At 43.5% G+C, this 19,269-nt stretch overlaps 1 protein-coding gene across 7 annotated transcripts in view; it reads right to left on the minus strand.

The window, feature by feature from the left end:
- Positions 1-18,750, minus strand: part of LOC117603943 (uncharacterized) — a 49,484-nt gene extending 30,734 nt beyond the window's left edge. For 3 of the 7 annotated variants that reach the window (XM_034323575.2, XM_034323576.2, XM_034323572.2), the window contains exon 1: positions 3,893-18,750. The gene's annotated coding sequence lies outside the window, so the exon portion shown is untranslated. The remainder of the gene's footprint in view (positions 1-3,892) is intronic. The other 4 variants (XM_076690971.1, XM_076690970.1, XM_034323573.2 and 1 more) reach the window with 4 other exon arrangements.
- Positions 18,751-19,269: the final 519 nt, after the last annotated feature.

The following is a 19,269-nucleotide window of genomic DNA, read 5'->3' on the forward strand; positions in this document are numbered from 1 at the left end:
GGTGCGATTTAATCGGGACACCTGGATCGTATCACGATCCCTCCTTCGTTTTCGCCGCGGATACAAAACGTCATCCACCTCTTTCACTTCTTTCCCGCGAAACAAAAGGATTTCTCGGCGACTGGGTGAAACTACCGACAAGATAAAATAATCGATCGATGTGTTTCGCGGAAACCGGAGGATCGTCGAGCTTCCTAAGTAACGAGAGAAACGCGTGTGTATCTTGATTTCATTTTCACTGTCACCGGTCTTCGGTGCATCAGAAACTCGCCGCTCCTATTCGGAGCAAAAAGGTTTCTCGGTGAAACTTGGCGAAGAGGATTGATCGATATCTATCTCGGAAACCTCATAATACCACATGACTTTACGGTTTCGCGAGGAGATAGCAATATCACCTGACCCGAAACGCTCCTATTCTCGGTTTTATTAGTTTCGTGAAAACGTTGCATATGAAACGAGTCAAAGGTCGGTAGGTAGATGGATCGCGAAGCGTAGGACAAAGAAATGGAAGATATTTATTAGAGCCTGTAAAAATTTGCATGCAAATGAAACGAACCGTCTGAGAAAAAGTTCGTCTCATTCCCTTATCAGGATTAACAAGCTGAACGAGCCTGTTTCTTTTGAAAATGAATCGTAAGGCAAAAGGTTAAATCTCCATTGCGATTTGCTAATCTCTCGTACAATAGGTAATTGCACTCGGTTCGAAGCATAAACTTTATCACAGCCAGCGAAATGATCGTTGCACGACAAGTAGGCGACTGGAACGAGAGAGGAACGACGCGTAACCCACTTAATAAATGACGGAGGAAAACGTTTGTTCTTCTCTCGTTGCGAAGCGATTGTACGTGAGACGGGAGCTTTTACTACCGATTGATCGGTCTGTTCTGTTGATTCTATCGATCAGCCGACGGTGATTGCAGTAATAGCCTGGTCATAAGCGAATCGAATGGGGTCGATTCGATTTTCAGAAGGAGCGCAACTCGCTTGGCCGTGTGGCACTTTCACTGATTAGCCGCGCTCCTGTTCGCTCGCGTCGCTTCTTCTCGCCACCTGGCTAACGAGACGTCCATTTTACAGTTAATACGCCACTTTCTCGAACGAACATTCGATAGACTATCTCTGTTCAACCATTTCTCGCTCGTCGTATATCCGATATTTTTATTTGACACGTTCGTGTAACATTCCCCGTTAATTACTATTTGTAGAACATCCTGGTATATACGATATTTTCATCGCGATCGAGTTCATGTAACACGGACAGCTAATTAACGAAAGTTTGTACGAGCACAATGGCAAGGTTAAAGCTAATTCCAGTTGAAATTGTATTCTTAAGTAGTCATTTAAGAAACACACTTTGTTTCGAGCGTAATTAGTCACGGGTCTTTTGAGTTGCGTGCCTCCGTTGAACGCTCTCGACGCTTTATTACATAGTCTGGAGTGTCTGAACCGATTGGATGATTCGAAAAAACTAGCCTAGACAGGTTCTTCTCGGTTCTCGGCTAATTCAAGAGTAACCAAGATCGTTCTGTTTGGATTACGACACAGAGATAGGCATCGATCAGAGAATTGAAATTGAAAACAAAAACTTTCAACATCTACGATATACTCTGATCAATTTTTTCATGGAACATTTTACAACCTTTCAGCGATCAATTTCTATAAGATGATATTGTCGAAAATGAGTCTTGTGGGGTTAATAACCCGTTCTCCCGTTCCGAAGCGTTAGCTTATACCGGCGGTGGTAAAGGGCGCAATTGCGCTATATAAGAATATCCACCCTCCAGCAGCCACCCTTCAAGTGGCGCCGGGTATGGATAAACTATCTACTCACGAGGCTTGCCAATCATTGTGTTCGAATCCTAAATACCCAACACTTGACTCTTTGTCAAGTAAGGAATTTTGATTTTGGGCGGAAAAAGCTAACCTGAGTGGGTTAGCAACTACACCCACCAGGCACCTTACGCCCGTTTCTGTAAGAGAAACATGTTCCTCTGTGTATCAGGAAAATCAATTTTCAGAGAATATCTAGAGCGAAGGGTAGGAAAATTCGGCTCTCCTTTCTTCCGCCAGTCAGAAACTTCCACGCAAGATGAGTCTACTTTGCAACAATGATCTCCGAAGTCTGTGATACACGAAATAAATAAATCGGCTGCCTACACCATAGCCCCGACATTGTCGACGAAACCGATCGGCCCGATCGGAAACGCGAATAAATTGATCACGATAAAATCGGGCTGCGGTAATGGACGCGCGTCGACCGATCGTTCAGCGAACGTATCGCCGGAAATAATCAGGAATTCATAAAACGACGCTTCTACCGTGAATTACTCTGCCGATAAATTGAATAGCGTTCGAACGGGGCTAGTTCGAGCGTGATCGGAGAAACGATAAAATTTGACGTTCAACGACAACGCACACGGCGAGGACGAGAAAAGAAGACAACACGGAAAATCGTTGTTCGATCGTCGCGTACACACGGTCAAGGTAATAAATCGCGTGATTCACAGCCTTCTAACGCGTACAATGAATATCTATTGTCCCTTTTACTTTCTCCCGATGCCGAGGGAACATCGTGTCCCTGTCCCGTGAACAGAAGTCCACGTGTACGTGGGTGCTACTCGACACCTGTCCAACAAGATCCAACGCGAAAGAACACCTAATGGTTTGGAATACCTGATGGTACTATGATATCGTTGAGTTAAAAACGATTTTCTTACATATTGTTTCTCATGGTTCATTAATGTACGTTCCAGGTAATAATTAAGATGCCACACCCAAGTGTGGTCACGAATGTATTAGGGTATAGAACATGATATGTTTACTAACAGATTAGAATCTCTAGTCAGAATAGCGCTCAAATAAATAATTGCTTTTTGTTTCAAGAATTAAAGTATTTTAAATTTAATGATACCACGCCTAGATCTTGCAAATTAAGTCAAATATTAAGACACAGAGGAATATCTTATGTTTGCCAAGCGATTAGGTTGTTCGGTCAAACTGACTCCTCAAATTCCAACCTTATTTGATTCGATGATTACTCAATTTTAACCAGGGTAATAAGCAATCGTTCTTTCCTTTAATAAACAGTTAATAAACCAGGACAATAAGCGGTTAGAGTTAGAGAGATTTCTCTGCTGGTCTGAAAATTATAGCTGAAACGCGATCGCTCTAGAAGCACGGATCCTTCAAAGAGTAATTTAAACTAAATCAAAGCTTCTGTTTGTAGAACAAAGATGAACGGATAATTATGCAGAAATCGCTGTCAGGATTTCTATTACTTAACGCTATGCTCTCGTTTTTGTTATTCGAGCAGTGGTTCGTTCGTGGCGATTCACAGAAATTAAGTCACTTTCGTTTCGGCCGGACGAACGGAATACTAATGACCAAGTCACGAGACTGACACGTCTGACGTGTGTAATTTGTTTTATAACAGTCATCCCGATCCGTGTCAAACGGCGTGGAAATTGCCGAGTTCGCGAACCCGTCGCGATATATTCTCGTTTCTAAATGAGACTGCCTCTGGCCGCCTGATTCGGAAGTCAAGTAGGTCGTACGCCTGCTTCTAAAAGCATCCTCTCTAACGGCGGTGCTAATAAACCTTCTAATTACACCGAGAACGATCCTATTTATTTTCTTTTCGAAAAAGTTAATGGGCTTTTTATACACCTTTTAAACACCTTCGGTATAATGATATTCCAACGCCGATGAATCATTACGTTCCATCGAAACATTTCTATCATTTCTTCGTGGTTATTTGAAGCTAGCACGTATATGTTAATCTTAGAACAAAATATTGAAACTTAATTCTAGATTACATATTTATAATCGCAAATTTGGGTTTGTCGTAAGAGTTATAATTGAAAAAAGAAGATGGAAAAATAAATCGACTGACCGATTTGAAGCAGCTCGTTCCTTTCAGCCGAACGTTCACCCTTCCCTCATTCTTGGCCGCCCATTCCTCGGATCCACCTCGGCACAGGATAAAAAACCGATCGTCCTCGCGACAACCGAGACACTCGACCAGCTTCTGACCACGATTACGGATCACATGTGCCACTGAACTCCGACGATCCACCCCGTGCGATCGAGTCCTCTTCCACGAAAGGTGAAATCCTCTCGAATCCAGTCTGGCTAGCTGACTAAACCCTTCGATGATTCACCAGATGGTTTTCCCACGAACGAATCGAATCATCGGGGACGATTTCCAAAATGTACACGCGCGACTATCTAACGGACGATCCGCGTTCGCGTGGTTAAAATAGATCCTCGAGCTGAATGGAAGCTCGAAATCGTCCGGACGACCGGCTCCACGTGCACGCGGTTCGACTACCGGTCGCGCTTTGAGGATCGGCTGATTGCGTCCAGTGTGGACGAGGAACTCGAAGAAGAGGGCAAGAGAGTAGTAGGGAGCCGACGAGGCTGTTGAAACCACGTGCCGTCTCCCGCCAGGAATACGCGCGGTGATTTCACGCGGATCGGCGTCGTTCACCGTCTCCTATCAGGCACCGGTCAACCGATTTTTCATAACGTTGGAGAAGAATTTTCTTTATCCCAAGATATCTTAGAAAGAATGTATCGCGTTAATTTGAAAGGAATTAACTGTACTGTAACGAGGAAGAAGGATCTAGCGGAAGAAACGCTTCGCGACGCACGTAACCTCGCGCAAAATCGACGTACGCGAGCGACGATCCACGCGGTACGATCGCCGGTTCCATACTGAGCTCGTACGACCTTAAACTCGGGCTAATACCGGAATAAGGACGGGAGGAAAGCCGATAACCGTGAAAATCCAAAGAAATGGTAGGATAATCCAATTCGATCTAGAACGAGGAGTGAGTTAGATGTTTAAGTTTTCTTTCGATGGTCCATTAAAAATGATACAAAATTCGTTGCACATTTAATTCATTGATGAAAAATTACTGCATGAAATTAATAATGAGCGTTTTTTTTCCATGCTCCATCAAGAGTGATACAAAATTCGTTGCTCATTTAATTAATCCATGAAAAATTAATAAATGTAATAAATTACTGCATAAGATTAATAATGATAAGGGACCTATGACTTGATTACGTTTTTTTTCGATGCTCTATGAAAAATGATACAAAATTCGTAGCTCATTTAATTCATTGGTGAAAAATTAGTAAATGCAATAAATTACTGCATAAGATTAATAATGATAAGGGACCTACGTCTATGTTTACGTCTAAACGAGAATTTGCAAGAAACGTATCTTTTCCGGCCAATGAATTACACAACCAAAAAATAAAAACAAAGTGGGAGTGGAAGGAGTGGAGGAGAAAGGGTGAGGAAGAACGGTGGGGCCGTTATACGGCGCAAAGAGAAGATCGTAGATATATTTACTTACGTACGTAAGGTGCACGTATATGTACGTAACTGCCTACCAGTACGGTCCCTCTCGCCTTTGGGCGAAGTGGGTCGACCTCTTGGAGAACAGTCGAGGCCGACGGCCTCCTCTCGCGCTACCTGCTTCGTCCAGAGTCTAGTCCTGCGTCTCCTCCCTCTGTGGACATCGCTCTGAGCGATCATTCCAAGGATTCTCCTCGATACACGCGCCTTTGAAACGTTATCTCGCGTTACGGAATTGGGACCTCGTTTGCCATCGTGTTCAGAGGACATCGCACCTTCGAAGAAAGTTAAAAAATACAAATGAGTATGAATGAAAGTATGAAATTAACGCCTAGACCGATCGCTCTTGAATACATTATGACAAAAGAACTCTGACAATTTGAAAAGCGTCATTTTGTTCGTTACGCTGCTAATGAAAACTAGGCCCCAAGACAGGATCATTAATCCTTTGCACTACAAATGTACCTACCAAGCACGAGTAACGTGTAATAACACGATCCAAATGTGTCTCATAAGCATTCGAAAGTTTGTACCAGTTCTGGCCACTAATTTTCTTGCGGCTCATGAAAAATACAATTACGTCCATTGTGATAGAAAAAGAAATCCAAGTCGATTAGATTTCTGCATCCAAGCTTCGAGCCGGAGGATATTGTTGTTAAGGCAGACAAGCCGAATCGTGGCGCGGGTCTATATGTGGCTTTCGATGCCACTCTCACCAGTTTTTGAAGTTCTCGCTCTAGTTATTCGGTCTAACGAGTACCGTCTTCTGCGAAGCAGGAAGAAAAATTTGCTACGCCCTGCGCAACCATGTCCCCGTTTAATTGTTTCATCCGTCCGCTCAAAATTTCATTCCATTTCGAATCAGAACAATACCTGTATCTCTCAAGAAACCCAGACACTTCTTATCCCATTTATGCAAAACGATCCACCTGCAATCCGGAGATAACAGTATTTGAATATTAACTTTCACCAAAATTGCTGTTTCAACCGCGGCGCAACTTTAACACCCTCGCTTATTCATGAATGTCCTCTTCTTGACGCTTTAGCATCGCCTTCGTTTGTATTCCATAGAGGAGAGCGTAAACAATCACGAGGAGAGGCGATTCACGCTTGCCAATTGGCAAGAAACGCGACTATGAATGAAAAAAGAGAAATAGAACGACAAGTTTCGCGGAAAAGCGCGATGGAAAGGGAACGAGAAGTCGTCGGTGATCGGCATGGAAAAATGAAATAATTATATTTTAAATAATTGCCTTTGCGATAAAATCACAGAGGGAAAGATAATACCTCTGTAATTCTGAGGAAATAATGGCCAATTCTTTGGCACCAAACTTACAATAAAAAGTTTCAGCCAAAAACTTTGATAGTTTCACCAAAGAGACATTGTACCTATTCAGTCGTATTCATTTTAGATTGAAAGGATATTCTAATGTCATACTTTTAGCAGAAAATAATTACGCTGTCGCTAGGTTAACGAGGTAGAACCGTGATTCGCGAAATGTACGACTGTCGTCGTTAAACAACCAACAACCATCCAACGATTCGTTAGTACCGTTGCTCGTTATCGTTTCGTTTTTATCGCGCGGCAACGGTTAACGGCGCTCGTTCATTCGTCCATTCGTTTCATCGATTTTTCTTTTCTCCCCCCTTACAGGCAATATCCTATAGTTTTGTTCGCTGATAACACGACGGGCCAGGTGAAAATCGCCTTGAGTTGTTAATTAAGGCGCTACTTTGTATTAAATGCGTCCACTAATTGCGAACGCGCTAGCGAAGATATATTGCGATGAGCTAGATACTAAAACGGAGAAAAAGAGAAAGATGGAAGCGTTATAGCAGGAGGTATCGCCTGGCGTCCGTACGCGTAGAAAAGTCCGGCGATTCAGAGTGGAAAACGCCTGGTAAACGCCTAATGAAACCGAGATTTTTTTTCCTCCAGGTGGTAAATGGGTAATTGACACGATTAATTAACCCCTTTTCTATCCTTCTCTCTACCGATGCCTCTCTTACCGAGGAAATTTCACTTGTGTAATCTTTTATTATCATCTCCTAACCGTGACTTAAATATCAATATCCTGTAAACTCGATTACACAAGTGTACCGCGTAATGAATTAATATCATTATTAAAGTTACACGGATTCGTCGAGAGTTTACGGAAGGATCCTTATCGTTTCTCATGGTATTGAACACTTTTCGAGGCGATCTAACCGAATCGTGTAATTTCTCCGCTAATGGGAGGACGGTTCGTAAAGCACAAGGCAAGCAGATGCATTTTCTTTTCACGGTACACTTGCATCGCGTACATCGCGGTCGTCGTTGATTCCATTGTTTCCAGTCGGACAGCGGGCACCGACAGGACACGTTGAAAAAGGAATTTCTCCTCGCCGCTCGACAATCGCTTTCTTTTTTCCCTTTTTTCCCGTAGTCCGTTCGGCGTGGCTCACGCGATCGATGCAGAAGATGCACTTCCCTCGCTGCATACACGATGCATCGCGTACGCGCCTCGCCCCTTTACACCGTTTCGTCGTTAAATTATCCAGTCGTGAGAGTATACGAATTGCACAGGGATCTATGGAATTTTCCATAGGATAACAGTCAATGTAATTTAGATATCACCTGGATGAAATTGTACGTGAAATTGTCGAGCTTGCAATTTCGTGGCACGAGTCGGGTTAGAAGAGTCCACCCGGAGAAACGAGCTCGACGTGTTCAAGAAGGATTACACGACAGGGATTGATTCATTTTTCTTCTCGATCCGACAGCGAAGGGACGGCGAACAACATCGGATTACACGTTGATCCTTTCTCCTGCGACAGAGCCCAATTTCTCAGACCCACCGCACAACAGAATGCTACTCAATCTCTAACAAAATCAAAATTGTCCCGCGTGGAATCGAGAGAAACACCCTTATCGTTTAGAAAGGAAGGATACAAGAGCGTGCATTTTATCACGTAGGTTGCTTTAGAAAAGGTCGAATTCCAGGAACATCGGATGGACCAGTGCCAAGAAGGTGGATGCAAGAGTTTTGAACGGATAAAACACGGCGTTACAGAGCCGGCTCTCCACCGAATTCCAAGCGTTCCGTTTCAGACGAAACAGAACGGAAAACCAGTTCCGAGTAATTCAATTTGCAACGATGCAATCTATAAGCGGACAAAGCTGGACCGATGAAAATCAATCTGCCAGCTCGGGGCCAATTTGTGCTGCTTCGCTCGAGGATGACTGACGCGTAGCGACGGTTTCGTCGTTTGCGCGATGAGAAGGAGCCTCGTTGCTTCGCGATACCATTACCTCGACGTAATTGTATCGCGCGAAATTCAGCCTGATATTAGAGCATAAATCGAGCAGGCCAATCTCGGTTCGCCGGGCTTTGCATACGTTTAAAATACATAGAGGACCCTCTGCGGGGGACCGGCTCATTTCGAATGCGGCTGGCAAGCAACGAGGATGCATGCAGCAGCCGGGCCGATTAGCCGAACCGGAATTTACCACTCCAACGGGATGACTTAGAAGCAACTCCCCTTTCTTGGCCAACCAACCCAGACCATCCACCTCGCCAGAGTTACACGAATGCTCGAAATTGCCGGCCAGACTGGCCTCGTTAATTGCGGCTCGTTATAAGAGCGCCGCTAAAGGCAACGAAAAAGAAAGTCGCCGGGGAACGAACACGGATGCGCATGATACTCTGTTGTTGCTGTTGTTGTTGCTGCATCGACGACACGCGTTCAATTCGGGGTGGTCCGCGAGTATTCGGCTGCTGTACGAGACACGAATTAAAAGCTGCACGATTGTTCTTTCACTTGGAATATTAACTTATGCATTTGTCGTTTGTATGCAATTGTCTGGTTGTTGCGTATCGGGCGCACGATTGCGAAACGTAGAAAGTTTGACAAGATCTGATGACATAAAAACAATGGAAAATTTGTTAAAGTTCTATTAGTTACGCCATAGAAAATCTGGAGTTTCTCTGTTTGCAGATTTGTAGGTCTCCAACGTTGCGTGTTACATGAAATTTTAATTAGGCAACGGTGGTCTTCTTCAGAAATCATGCATGGCCGAGAATTCTGCTAATTGTGGATCCAGCCTTCCTTGGTAATGATACCAACCTCGCGAGGGTTTTGCCCACAACTTCTCTGAGTAATCGTCGGGCTGACGAAGCGCCGTAAGAAAGTACGTCTGGAAGCGCATCATCTGTTCTAAGATCTGATCTATTGCTGTTACGTGGTAACGAAAGATTTAATCTATGACAACCGGATGAATTTCACGAGAGTAACCAAGTCCAGCTTGCAGATTCGTTGAATATTCACAGCAACAAACGTAGACAAACTTCGTTAAACTTTGTCAAATTTTATCAAACTTTGTTTCAAAAGAGATGCTAAGCATCCGACACGGTTTGGTGACATAAAAGTACCGCAAAGTAGCATTTATATCCCATAAATTTGAATCAAATCCTCGTTTCGTGTCGAATTTTCGTCGTTCCTTGCGCGTCTCTAATTGATCAGCCCACGACATCTTTATAGCTGCGTAAAAGAGGATTTCCACGACATAACATCAAGGTTTATGGACGAGAGGCAGTTAAAACTCTGTACAATTCCGATTCCTGGATGCCTTTCTTTCCTTTCCATGGATTCCCCTTCGTCGCGTTTTCGTCTACCCCATGGAATCGTCGCTGCTCTTCGTCTTCTTCCTGGTCGACGGAAGTGGGTCACTTGGACCACGGCCGACCGCAGAGACAACGGCACGTCCGGTGGATTGAATTTATTTACGTGGCTCGATGTATCGCGGGTAATTGAGTTCGATATCGAGCCTCGTTTCATTTCTTTTTTCTCCTCGCCCTCTTCCATCGTTTCGAGGAAGTTTCTCTTCAAACAGAACAGATCTACTTTTCTCGATGATCAAAAGCGAATCGATTGTTTCTGCCTCCTCCACTTTGTTCTACAACATTTCTTCATTTAGCCATCGTTTGTTGTTTCGAGGAACAAAGGAAGTTACGTTGGTTTCCTGCGCTTTTACGCGCATCGAACGCGGCCACTTCTTGCCGTCTCCTCCTCCTCCTCCTCCTCCTCCGCATCGTGGTAACAAGTGGGTCACTCGTTCGAAGAGACAACGGCTTATTCCGATAACGAATGAATTTATTTATAACGGAGGATCTTTCCTGTCCGCGTAATGCTGCCTTCACAACCACGTGGATCATTGTTGCCGTCGAACAGCTTCGTAAAAACTGTCGATCGAAGTGTCTTCTTATGAATAAATGAATAGATCAAGGTCTTTTTATTGTAATAGAAGGAACAAAGATTCCTGAAAGCTTTTGTCTGTCTGTAATGTAAAAGTCCAATCCAAGGATTAATACTATTAGATGAAATTTCGTTATCGAACGGACATGGTACTTCAGGTGGTGATTCGTAAGATTGTTAGGTGGAACACGAAATATTCGTTTCAGTGTGGAACGGGCATAAAGCGGAGATAGTCGAGGGAGCTGGCTCGACTCTCTCTTCTTAATTATCGGCTTCGTCGGGAGTACATCTTGTTCTCGTTGAGGCTGTTTCACGGAGGCGCACTTGCGTTTAATTGCTTTTCAAGGACAGAGAAACGACGGAAGACGAGAAACGGATAAACGATTTTTTTTTTTTTTCGCTCTTTCGGTGCCCGATCACGAAGTTTGCTACGGTTGCTGTTTGAAGATTATCGATTGTACAAGCTATAATCGTAAACAATCTGTTACGTTTACATTTTGAATATTTCAAGATATCGGAATGGAACGAGGTGCCTCCGGCGTTGAATCGCAAGACTTTCGCGCTTGCTTCGAGAAGCTAGCATGCCAGGTAGCCATATGTTAGGGAGTCGAGATCAAGAACCACTATTCAGCATCGATAACGTCCTCGCATTCCTGAAACGTGTCGCAGAAACACGGAGAAAAAGCGGCGGCAGCACGCGATAACGGTTGCTGGGATCTTCGTCGTGTCACTGGGTCGCAATACACATTTTCTAGCGGCATTTTCTGACCCCGCTCTTCTCCGGCATCGTCCGGCCATCGGAGAGGGAATGGAATGATAATAAATACGAGGAACAACATTTCCCAACGGGGATATTAATTTGTCCTCGGGCTTGACTTGGGTTGGACAGCAAAAAAACGGGCTCTCGAGTGGAGACGCGATATTAAATCGAAGTTTGCCTTCTTTTTCTGCCCGATCGCGACAGCAATCGAGCATGTCTAGGCTGTAAAGCTTGAAGGATTTCCTGAGGGAATAAAAACAGGGACTGGCGAGACGGTGTTTAGTCGTAAAGGCGTGCCTATTCGGATCGCTTCATTTTATAGTAACTTTGTAGACATAATTGTTGCAAGAAAAGTGATTTAATTTATCTCGTCTGTTGGTAATAGCGATTTCAAGAGAAAAATGGTTTCCGATGGATGAAAATCATTTTGGAGAGCCCGTTCGAGCAGCGACGGAATTTCAATGGGATGCTTAAAAGAAAAAACGATCGAATATACGAATTCAAGCGTAGAGCCGATAAAATCATCGGGCGCCGTGAGAACGCGGCGAATCGACGAGCGGGTTGCAATTAAAGGTGGCGCGAGTGCGCGGATTTATCATCGCGAGGCCAATTAAAAAAGTGGAAAACGAGAGAACGTTCGTTCCGTTCTGTAAAGCGGCATTGGCCCAGTAAGAATCCACGTGCAACATTCGACTGTAAAATCGGCATTCGTTCCGTGCACTGTCTCCTTCCTGGCGCTGCCGTGCACTCGAAATCCTTCGATTTATCGCGCTTCTTCCAACGAGCCACTCTTGTCCGTGGCAAGTCTTCGGAACGAACCGTTCGATATATTCGCGACTTTAAGCCTCGATCTTTCCTTTAGATACCAACTACCGCGATCTGGACACAATCCAACCTTCTTCAACTCCCCCTTGTAAAGACACCGTTCAACGAATAAACGGGAAACAAAATATCCGCACGGTATTTAATACTTTTCGCGGAATCCTTGACTTTCGCAATTTTAATTTCTGTCTTAAACATTTTCATGTCGGACAAAAGATTCTGAATAATTAAACGTCACCTTGTAAATCTGTTACATCCTTCTCACGGGTCGCTGCCACTGACAAACGAGACATTACGCAATCCTCGTAATTTCAACAATTACAAGATCCTTACCGTGATAAGAGGATCGCGAAAAAGAGGAACGAAATGGATGAAAGTGTTTCGTAACAAAAAGGAGGAGGAAGTCACGGTGGAAACGAACCACTATTGTCTGTCACGGACTATAATCGCGAGTTTTATGAATAATCACAGCTTTGTTCTGGAAGCTCGATGAAACCTTGAGATAGAGAGAGTAGCCTCTATTAAATCGAAACAACCTTGTGTTAAGGTTCTCTAAAAAAGAGTTAATCTATAGGTACATAGAAAAATGTTGGAGAAAGTTTGTTGCAATTGGAAAGATTGCCCCAGGTTCCGCTTTATTCTTCGGTAAAACGCTCTCAATGGACTCGAGTAATCGGGATCAAGCTTAAAGCCGCCTTTTCACCGGAACGACGCGACGCTGCAAAAATACAGGAGGTCTAGGCGTCGTGTCGTCTTTTCAATATAAAATTCCATGATATTTATACCTACTGAAATTTTATTGAAAATGATATTATCACGGTCTAAAAATAGACCAGTCGAGCCTTAAAATAGAAACAGGAATTAGTTTTTTAGAAGCTCAATGGTCTCGAAAATTGGGTCTTTGTTGTATACACGTGTGGATTTTCCCGAGAGAACAATGTTTCTGCTAGATGATTTATTGGCTATTATAAATCATTGTCACGCGATAGCCGAGTTTTTCGTTATCGCAGGAATTGCCTCGTTTTACTTCGAACAATCGAGGTCTGCCGCGTTAACACCTTAGTGGAAATGAACACGATAGTCGGACACCCTCTAATTGCTAAGACCTCGAATACTTCACTTTCAAATTTATCTGATTTTATTTTTGTAAAACGAATTGTCTCTGTTCGCGTGCAACGATGCAATTTCGGGAATGACAGCGATAACTGCTGCTCGACGAAAAAACGTGCGGCCCCGAAGCCGAGTTGTTATCCATTCTCTCGCAAATCGTTCCTCGTTCACGTGTGTGAAACGAGGTTGGTACAAATCAAACACGAAATCGACTCTCCCTCCCCATTGCTCTTCAATGATACTCTTCAAAATTTCAAGTAACATGCGAGTTTAAAAGTAGGGGTACTTAAATCTTCGCCAAACCCTTCAGTTTCGAATGACGATTCTGTACAATTTTTATTCATAGAAAGATAAATAATTGTCCAGTGACTTGCTGTACAAGTAGAAAGTGCTCGATGGCGTCTACGAGCATACTCGTCGAAACGGAATCGATCCAAGTTACAGGGGGGAAAGAAATCTGTTTTTGAATGAACAAACTGTCGCTAGCGAAACGAAAGCCTCGTATGCGAGTGCATTAACGCCAGCGAGCTGGCACGGGGACGAGGACAATGCACGGTGGTGAAAGTTTAGCACGCAGACGAGATGCAGAGGCATTCGTCTCGCGGATGCGAGCTGAAAACAAAAATCATCGTCTTGACGCCCCTTTTCAACCTCCCGATGGAACATCCGTTTCTCCTGAACTTGGAAAATATTTCAAACCCTTCAAATTGCATTAGAACGAAATGGTCCGTAATACGAAAAAAAAAAAAAACAAGAAAAAATAGCGGAACTCTGGAGAGAAGACGCGTATTTCACAATCGCCCGTGTATCGAAACGCCGATTTATCGATCTGAAAGGACGACCGTTCCGTACAGCATGGCGCGTGGTGGTGCAAGAGGAGGCTCGTAAGTTCTCGCCGAAAGCTCGCTCCAAGCTAGATATATATTTCTCGGGCTGATCCCGTGACACTCAGAATATACAGTTACGATGGTTGCGTAACAGGAGAGGCCCTGGAAGCAACTGTTGTAAATAAAAGGAAAAAGAAATGATAAAAAATAACGGTACCGGCTACATACGCGGACATTGTTCGGTTACCTTGGGGCCTCGTTATCGCCCTTTCTGAATCGATACTCTCTCGTCCGCGGTTAATTAACCGGCGACTTTCCAAAGCCGCGCGCGTATTCTCGTAAATTCAACGTCGAACACATCGAAACCGCGACGATGAATCGTGTAAACGAAAGTGGGACAAAACGGTAGGGTAAAACCTTCTCCGTTTCGAAAACGAACAGAGATATCGTTCAGAAAAACCCAAGATTTCGCGCAAATCAGATCCAAGTAAATACTCGGTGCGAATTACTTGGTCGTTCGAAAGATTTATCCAAGAAACTCGAATTTACTTAACTGTCGTCGAATTGACTTTGCGCGGCTCCCGTTGAGAAAGTTTCACGGCCTCGAAATCAGTCTTTTCTCTTCGACCAAGTAATTGACTCGAGATAACGATAGCATTTCTATCGCGAAGTAATATCGAATCTGTTCGATCAAGATGGATGGAAGACGAGGGAGGAAAATCGAACGATTCATCCTGCGTTATTTGAAAAGTGAAAACGAATGAGCTGTTAACGAGAAGCTAACTCAGCGTGAAACTTCGAAGACTTTATTTGGAATTAGAGTTGCTGAAATATTTGATGTTCGAGAAAGGAAAAAGAATCAGAGGCCAAGCGAAAATTGATTTCATTGGACGTCCTCGTTTCTCCGCCGTTTTACACGGCACGCAAGCTTCGAAACGCTAAGCTTCTCCTGTACCTTTATCTTTCTCCTCGTTTCCACGCTCGCAAGTAGCAACATATTTTAAAGCTGCCAAAGCAAAATAATGCGTTCCGCGCCACTTGCCACGCCGCACATGCCTCGGAAACACCGTGCCGTATATTCCGCGAACGTTGCGTACACCGGCAAAAATACCGAACGGTCTGTGTAAGTGAAGTTTTCTTCTTCTTTCGCTCGCGTTCACGATTTATTAAAATCAAACTGTAAATGAACGAGATTATCTAGCTTGAAGTGTAAATAGAAATGTTTGGAAAATGGGTTCGTTGTCCTCGAACGATTCGATGCTTACGTTTGAACAATCGACGTATTCGGGTCAAGAAATTCTTCAACCCTCTGTATTCAACGAGAGAAAGATCGACACCTACGTATTCAATTATCTCGTCTGTTAAAAAACCCTCCCTCGAACGTCCCACACGAACTGGTAAAAGCGTTCAATCGGGACACGGTACACTTTACAATGGCATAAAACGGACAATCGGTTACTCCTACAAGATTAGCATGTCCAATCCACTCTCTCGTCGATGGATGTTTTCTCGTTCGTCTAGATCGCGAATGGTGTTCCAATTCGAGCCGATGCATCGCGTGACGACACGATCCCTTCGGCGAACAATCAATTAACCTGATGCGTCGCATTCCTCGTCGAGGATACTACATCTTCTACGTGTACGTCGTCGAAAGTGGATGAATTCGATTTTGTGGGCGTTCTAGGTTCCATTAACCAAGAGACGTCTCGATTAAACGGCCATACATGCACCGTAGACAATGCATTTTGATAATAATAGACGATCAACGTTTAGATTAAAGGGGCAACCGTGTCGCGTGTGAGCCTTGCGTTACAAGGTTCAACAGCTTGTTTCAACGTCCCATATGGTATACTTGACCGTAGAAGAGGCACTTGAAGATGACAAACAAAGCGAATGTTTTAACTCGATTTAGGTCAACGAGCAGATATCACGTTCTCATTAACCCTCTACTTATGAAACATCAGGCTGATATTTTACCAGAAATATGAAAACTACCGAGGCTCATTCACATGGTTAATTACGGTTTCGTAGTAAAGGAAAGTGGTTAATTAGAAACGTAATCAAGTGCACGCGTATGGGACCGGTTTTGAAAATTCATTTTCTTCGAATGATAACGGACTCACGTAGCACGGCGAAACAAAACTTCGAATTTAAATCTTTATCTCCTCCTACTATCTCGACAAGATAATTCCATATTCCATGTACAAACATCAGATTAGAAATAATTACCCGCTATATGTACAAGAGTAATTAACCTTTACGCTTCCTCCTGTTGAATTGTAATTACGACTGATAGTACAACTCGGAGATGTTTATTGCAACGCACGAACGTTAACCGTACAACTAACTTAATAGAATCAAATATAGAAAATAAATTATTTTCCTGTCGGAAAAGCTCGTTAAACAAAATTCCTCGATTTCACAATCAACTTCCACTTTCCACGAAAATTATTTAGATTCGTGTCTAAGTGATCACGACAAATGACCGATCGTTTACGGAGGAGGAAATTATTAGCTGACAAATTGAAACGAGATGATGAACACCTCGGTTGTTCGCGAAACGCACGAAACGAGGGTTGTCAGATGCTGTTTTTCACGGAACAACGAGGCACGACGGACAGTCGAGAGAATAAGTAGGTAAGTAGGCAGCGAGAGAAATACTAGCTGGTCGTTTTATAATAATCAATAGGTTTTTTTGCCCGGGCTAATGCTCGTTGCTGCGGTTTCGCCTTCTCACGGCTCGCGAAACGTAACAAATTGGATACACCGAGGGAATTTCATTCGGCCCGCAAACCCAATCCCACTACCGGCCAAGAATTAGAACTCCATTTAGATCGAGCCAACGATGTCTTCTTTGATCCTCTCGATTCTTTAGACTATCAACAGAGAATGATTCGTTCCGTTATCGACGATTTCCCTCGTTTAATATCTGTATTTAAAAAACCGAGATTCTAGTCCAGTTACATTGTAATGGTTAGCAATCGGATACTTTAGATCCTCCCTTAGCCTCGATTCTCAATCTCGACCACCTCCTTGGGACGGGCAGAACATACACTTTGCTGAGAGAGAGAGAGAGAGAGAGAGAAAGCAATCGCAAACAACATTGAATTGAAGATTCCATTAAGAGTCCAAACAGGCAGGGATCCAATATCCAAAGAGCAAACTAAGGGGTTCGAGGATGAAGAGGCGATTTGATACTCACCGATCGATCTTTTACCGAGGAAAAGTAACAGAATTCAATTTTGCTATCTAATTTTCCAATTGTCAATATCAGCGGATTAAAATTTAATCTATCACTCTTTCATTTTTTAATATTTCTGACCATTTCTTCAGCCTTTCGTTGAACAATTTGAGAGCCTAATCTTAGTCAAAGTACCGTTGCATGTTTCATAGGTCTGGATCGACCTAGTACCGCGGTTCGAGGGTTAAGGTAGGTGCATATCTTACATCTTTTCCTTCATTTTCATGACGAGTTTCTTAGCCTTGTAACCTCGAAACCTTAGCCCTACAAACCTTGAATTTCACACGGCATAGCAGGTGTCGAAAAGATAGTGGAAGGGAATGACACACGTTAAGTTGGAACGGTGGTTTCGTTATTTGAACAAAGGTGGTGGCGTTTCGTTGTTCCTGGCAACACGTCCAGACAAAGACAGTTATTACCGTCACGGGTGTAACGACGAAAATGCTGTGTACGTACAATGAAACGTTTCACCTGGTTTCCGGAAACACGACGCCGCTTTTCCCGGTATCACCTGTTCGAGGAGGCGAACGCGATGCACCCGTTCCAAGAACAATGAATCATTCTATGCTTCCCGCGGTCAGGTTTTAATCAAACTTTCCAGCGAATCCGATCGTTATCGTGTACGAGTTCAGCGTGTTTCGACCAAGAAATGGGGCGGGAACGGTTTAATGGTTAACAGGTACAAATTTCTCCCATTAAAGTGAAATTCCAAGGCAACGCGTGCCTCGCAATCGATACGTATGCTTCTTTTAATCATCCAGGGAAATGATTTCCTGGGTGTTTTCCCGAGACTTAAGCATTTCAAATTATTCGACGATGAATATGAAAGTTCACGGAACGTGGAACACGCTGTGTTCCGAGGAAAACATTAACCCTACATTGTCGATTATAAATTCTACGTATTTTGACAATCCAAAGTGAATTAAACTCGTAATTAGCGCCGAGTTCCGCTGATTCTTAATTCGAAAACATAGAATAATGTCTTTTCAAGGAAATGAATGTTGAAAATTCTAATCAAGTTTCTAATTAACGAACCTCGTTTACTGCAAACAGAACAGTTGTGTATTTAGCAGAACAAACGACGAGTCCTCAAAATCCATTTTCTGTAAAAGAAAATCTCGCACCAGAGAATCGCTCGAGACAAGAATAAAGCATATTAGAAATCATAGGTACTACTTCTATTATTTAATTAGATTCTACCCCATCGGGCAATTATTTCTCGTCTCGAGCGAGCGACAAGCACAGTTAAACACCACAGGGGGAGACGAAAGAAAATCAACAGATAAGGGTGGAAAACAAGGAAAGCTGGGTACTGGTGAACATATGATAATCATAAATGAACACAAAATGGCACAGCTTTCCTCGTCACCCAAGGGGTACTGTGCCTGAACGCGTTCCCGTTTTTTTACATGGCGGGTATCCCCAGGAGGCCTACACCATGCCACACGATGTATCGTGTGGAGAAAAGAAATGAATCATTTAAAAAAAAAAAAAAAGAATAAATATAGAAGAAGAATATAATAGGTCGAAAAGAGAAGTGTATAATCCTTAAGCCATCAGTCTCGTGGATGTATGCAAATCTCGTAAGAAGTTCATCTTTCTGATTTCGAAGTCTTAACGATTGTTAGATACACGTCGCACGGACGGTGTCGGTGTAATATTCGCGACGTGAGCCGAATACCGATCATGGGCAAGGCTCCATTTACCAGGTGAAAGTATTTCGTCGGTAGAACGTTAACGATCCTGCTTACTTCCACGTCGCGTGCATTTTTCTCTCGTACGTTCGTTCGATTGCTCGATTACGGTGCCACGTGCAGCTCCTGCACTTTCTACAATCGCGGTGCATCGTAACGGATCCATTAAAACGGCATCGTACCGTTCGATCGATCATAATCGACGGGTATTC

Source organism: Osmia lignaria, chromosome 11 (genome assembly GCF_051020975.1).
Source record: "Osmia lignaria lignaria isolate PbOS001 chromosome 11, iyOsmLign1, whole genome shotgun sequence".
Classification (NCBI taxonomy): Eukaryota; Metazoa; Arthropoda; class Insecta; order Hymenoptera; family Megachilidae; genus Osmia; species Osmia lignaria.